The following is a 6,000-nucleotide window of genomic DNA, read 5'->3' as shown; positions in this document are numbered from 1 at the left end:
CAAGGATTTTTTTGTCAATTTTAAGCTGTGCATGTTTGAATCTGTGGACATTAAAGCCCATTGATTTAATAGGTCTACTCTAGTTCCTCATTGGAGACCAGGATCCCTGCTGGGCCGGGTCCATGTGCCCAGCGTATGTGACCCCTTACCCAATGGGTACCAGGTCAGGTTCCCCGCTATCCCCTCATATGTGTATATGTTTTATCTTTATATATTTTATATCTTATATAAAACTTTGGCCCAGATCTCATTATCTGCAGCCATTTTAAATTTCTCTATTTCAAAAATGTTACCTGTAATACAATAGTAAATGTGGAATGCTTCTTAGGGTTCTGTGCATCCAGTTCTGTGTTTTAAGAAGGATATAGACAAGTTGGAGCAGATTCAGAGATAGCTTGAAATATGAGAACAGGGATGGAGAAACAAAACCTAAGGAAAGACTGATGGTACTGGGATTGTTCAGCTTGGTAAAGAGAAGACTGAGGAATGACATGATTATGTTACTTAAACACTTCAAGGCAGGGCCGTAGCCAGAAAAAAATTTCGGGGAGGGTTGAACATTTGGGGGGGGGGAGTTTTGAAAATTTCGGGGGGGGGTTAAAACTTTGGGGGGGGAGAGTTGAAACCTGCCTCTTAGGTCACGCTGAAGCAAAGAGCACAGCGGGGGGGGGGGGGGGCAGAACAGCCTTCAATAGCCTGCAGCTCCGCCCCTGTCAACCACCTCCACCAAGTCTGGCCTCCTTAGTGAGAGCATTCAACACCCCCCCCCCAACATGGTTGCTTTGCTACATCGGCTATTGCTGCAAGTAATGACAGTGTGAATAAATTGTCAATATTTGCTTGAGATAGTGCTTGCAGGGAGGGACTCTTAATTTTTTGCGTCTCATAGACTTAGCATGGGGATAAGCCAATGCCAGAAGGGACAGAAAGTTTCATCTATGCTGATGATCGTGCCATGACTGCTCAAGCAGGGAGCTTTGAGATGGTTGAACACAAGCTCTCCGAAGCTCTAGGTGCTCTAACTGCCTATTACAGGGAAAACCAACTGATCCCCAACCCATGTAAAACACAGACATGTGCCTTCCATGTCAAAAAACAGACAAGCATCCCGAGCTCTGAGGATCACCTGGGAAGGAATCCCATTGGAGCATTGCAGCGCACCCAAGTACATGGGAGTCACTCTGGACCGTGCTCTTACCTACAAGAAGCACTGCCTGAACATCAAGCAAAAAGTGGGTGCTAGAAACAACATCATACGAAAGCTGACTGGCACAACCTGGGGATCACAACCAGATATAGTGAAGATATCTGCCCTTGCATTGTGCTACTTTGCTGCTGAGTATGCATGCCCAGTGTGGAACACATCTCATCACACTAAAACAGTGGATGTGGCCCTTAATGAGACATGCCCCATTATCATGGGGTGTCTGCACCCTAAACCACTGGAGAAATTACACTGCTTAGCCGGTATTGCACCACCTGACATCCGCCGGGAAGTAGCAGCCAATAGTGAAAGGACCAAGGCAGAGACATCTCCAGCTCATCCCTTGTTTGGGTGTCAGCCAGCACATCGACTTAAATCTAGAAATAGTTTTCTAAGATCTACAGAGACACTCGCTGGAACACCTCAGCAAGCGAGAGTCCAAACCTGGCAAGCTCAAACCCAGAGCCTCAATCGATGGCTGATACCAAATGAGAGACTCTCCCCTGGGCACACAGAGGACTGGGTGACTTGGAAGGCGCTGAATAGACTGCACTCTGGCACCACGAGATGCAGAGCCAACCTTCAGAAATGGGGCTACAAAGTGGAATCCACAACATGCGAGTGCGGAGAAGAGCAAACTACAAAACCCCTGCTGCAATGCAACCTGAGCCCTGCCACATACACAATGGAGGACCTCCTTGTGGCAACACCAGAAGCACTCCAAGTGGCCAGCTACTGGTCAAAGGACATTTAATCAACTACCAAGCTTGCAAACTCTGTCTTTTGTATGTATGTTTGTTTGTTTGTTCTGTAAAAAATGTAACACAACTGTTCGGTTCCCTGGCACGATAAATAAATAACGCTATGGAATTCTGGTAAGTTGTAGTGTGGTGCATGCTGAAGACCTTGCAAAACTACAACTCCCATAATGCTCAGTTTAAAGGGATGTCAAGCTGCAGCAATTCTACAATATATATTGAATCACGAGCGTTCCCTTTATATATGCCTTTCTAAGGGTGCCCCTAGACAATAAATATATTGAATCATGAGCGTTCCCTTTAAGAGACAGGCTCTCCTTGGCTGGCTCTGCCTTCTTCGCCTGCTCCTGTCAATCAGGCTGGGAAGGGGCGCAAGGCTGAAGGCGATTGGCTAGCTGGAGGAACGCCCCTCCCTGCGCTGCTTCAGAGAAGAGAGAGAGGGGAAAGGAGAGGCAGATATGGCAGCAGCAGAGGCGCACCGGGTGCTGGTCTATGGAGGGCGGGGAAGTTAACCAGTTAACCAAATTCATTAGTAAACCTGTTAAAATTAATGAGTAAACCAGGTTTATTTTTTTTAACCTGAAAATTTTCGGGGGGGGGGGGTGAACCCCTAACCCCCCCCCCCTCGCTACGGGCCTGCTTCAAGGGTTCATGGAGGGAAGAAATGCAGGCCTGTTCTCTGTTGCTGAAGAGGGTAGGACCAGGTTTAATAGTTTGAAAAGAGATTTGAAAATTACTAACAGTAAGAGTGATTTGGAAATTGAACTAATTTCTTAGGGCCTTTCCATACAGCTATATAACCCAGAATATCAAGGCAGACAATTCACAATATCTGCTTTGGGTTATCTGAGCCCACACTGTCATATAATCAAGTTCAATGTAGATTTTATACAGCTGTGTGGAAGGGGCCATAGAGAGGTGGTTGAGTCTCTGTTTTTGATCAGATTCAAAATGGAACCAAACAGCTACCTGATGGCAATGCTTTAACTGGAGATCCTGCACTGAGCAGAGAGTTGAACTTGGTAGCCCATGAGGCCCCCTCTATTCTATGAGTCTATAATCCTATGTTCTATTCTGACATCTGGATATGAAATATTATTAAAACATATATGTGGTATGTCTTTCACATCAGTTCCATCTTAGGATATAGCAGGGTTCTTCATTCACTGCATATTTCATGTGAATGGTGGTGCCATAGATCATGGGGAGACTTCACCAAGAGTATGCATTATTTCAATGCTAAGTCACTACCCATTTCCATGATAAATATGCCCAAGGGTTTCCATATGTGAAATTAAACACATCAAAGCACATATCTTTAAACAATATACTTTCTTTTCATAATACATCAAATTTTCTTGAAAATTTTTCCTAAGTGGCAGCTTTAGAGGTTATCAGGCACCATAACAAAGAAATAATATCTATCTTATTTATGGAACATGAGGTTCACTGATGGTTATTGCTTCCTCCTTCAAGTGTTGCATTATTGATTATTTGAATATCTCATGCTGTTCTTTTCAGTGTTCTCCTGCTGACTGACAGATCCCATTACTTTATCTGCAGAGGAATTCAGATTTGTGAAAGTTACAAAACACAAGCGCAGGCACGTGGATCATCAATCTTGCTCTGTTGGTAACATGGAGCTGTAATGGAGACAGCTGGCATTTCCTTGACACGTCGCACGATGTCCCCCAAATCTCTCATCTTCCCAGCCTTGACAGCAAGAAAATTAATCGCACAGACAGTGATTTGTCATTCCGAGGATTATCCAGGCGGTTCAGGAACACCGAAAGCACTAAATGTGCACCTCGATGTAGCAATTTGTGCCCAGATCCCACAGTGACATAAGGACTGAAGTGGCATTTGGAGGGTGACATGGGGTGTTGAATTAGTCCATTTCAGTTCTGGACACTTTGGGGAAACTGTTTTGTGCTAGATAAACAGTGTCCTTAAGATGGCAGTAGTGTTCTTCATCTATGAAACACAGAAATGGGGGAAGGGGACAAAAAGGATGATGCTTTTAAGCAGAGACTTTATTTGTGTATATGAAAACTTTTCTTTAACAGGCTAGAAATTAAAGAGGAAAAGGGACTTGCAAATCTGAACCAGAATTTTGCATTCATAGATTCTTGAAGAGTTTATTTTTAAAGCAATTGGAAAGGAGTAGCATGAGCTGTTAAATGCTCAGTGGACTGATGCAATAGCAGCAAGTGAGGCTGCAGAAAAAAGGTTATAAATCACAGACATGGAAGCTACCCTCTGTTTCTAGTCTTGAAAACTGTGTCCACTTTTTACAGTTTCATTTAATTTATTGGTACTCAAGAGTTTGCAGGGATTTTAAATTCATTGGATCTTTGCTTTTAAATTAATATTGCCAAATTTAGGACTAATCAGCCAAGGGAGCCTAAGGAGACATCCATAAAATGAGAGTAGACAACATGGCTTTAAATTATCAAGGAAATAAAAATTGGTGTTAACTTCAGTTTGTATCACTTCTCTAAAGTTAAACTTTATATATTAGAGCTGTACTAAATGTTCACTTGCAAACATTTTTGGCATTCCCAAAAGTAACTTATTTTGATTCTGTCCAAGCCGTGCAAAGCCACTTTTTTTGTCCTCTTTAGTATACTTGCAGCATTTTCTGTACTATTTTCCACATGCTGTACACTGTAACCTCAAGCAATCAAAATAATACAGTAAGCATATTGGCTTCAGGCCAGATATGCTAATAGAGAGCATCATGAAGTCTATTTGGAGCAAGAGCAGGAAGGATAGCTTTTCCCAGAATGGATTTAGAGAAAAAGCTGCACTGTGGGCATGTTTGCTCCTTCAAGGATAAGTGATCATGCCATTTAGTCAATGAGGAGTTTTGAATCCCGTGCAGATAGAGGCCAAGATTTACCATGTGGGGCTGGCATTTTACGTTGATCTCGGCACATGAGAGAGGCATGGGCAGCCATATTTAAGGTGGTCACTCCATCCCAGCTGCCTCTCTTCACTTCTTTCATGAACCACTCTCCCATTTTCAGTGCAATGTGAGTAAATGCTGGTTGCGTTTTGGGTCAGATAGGAATTTTTATCCCCAAAGGTTTTTTCCCCACCTACTCCATATTCCACCTGTTGGAAAGAGACCCTGGAGGTTGGTCTCTTTTGTAAAGTTCTGAGGTTGGGATGCAGAAATGACCAGCTGGAGTGAGCAACCTATGGAGATAAATTGCCCTTGGGACTAGGTGTTTCACCCAGAGATGGGCTGATACTTGTCCTTGGCCATGACCCACATCAGATGGATCCCTTGCAACTTAGTTTCCCAGAAATAAATAATTTTGGTCAAGTAATCATCCTTTATCCATAATTTTCTTTGTGTCCGTCCTCCTCCAAATGGAATTAGCCAATTTTTAGCAACTTTTGAAAATGTTTCAAAAGATTACTTGGTTATGTCAGAAGATCAGAGATATTTTTAGATCTGAATAAATTGATTAGCCCTGACAACTGAATCAATGTACCTTACATATGAATCTTAACTGCATTTTAGCACAATCTATCCTCTGTTTCCATCCTAATAATAATGTTTTCTTTCCAGGTGCCTCTTTTCTTAGAATCATGTAATGATATGGGTTGAAGGGATTTGAAGGGGTCTCATGAGCCATTGACTTTATTCTGCCTGCCAGCTCAGTGGAAGATCTCTACAACCTCATCATAAAGGCCACTGGAATCGCCATACAATGTGGCAATTCCAGTGATGCACATCAGGAGCATGAGAACCCATCGCCCCATGCCCCTCATCACCCAACTCACCCAGCTGATCATCCCACAGGGGAAACTGTCAACCACCCGGCTTCCCCCATTGTTCCTGTTTGAACATGGGACGCCCCTCATGAGGCCACCATGGTGGCATGCTCCTCTTCACCTCCCCTTTAAGCACAGAGCCCCACCAGAAGTAGTTGTACATCATGTAATCGGAGCTAGCGGACCCCATGCTTAAAGTGTCAGTGAAGTGGTTACTTATTTCAAGTCATTTCCAGCAATAGTTGTGAATCA

Source organism: Anolis sagrei, chromosome 5, assembly GCF_037176765.1.
Source record: "Anolis sagrei isolate rAnoSag1 chromosome 5, rAnoSag1.mat, whole genome shotgun sequence".
In the NCBI taxonomy this organism is placed as follows: domain Eukaryota; kingdom Metazoa; phylum Chordata; class Lepidosauria; order Squamata; family Dactyloidae; genus Anolis; species Anolis sagrei.
This window is presented reverse-complemented; position numbering follows the sequence as displayed.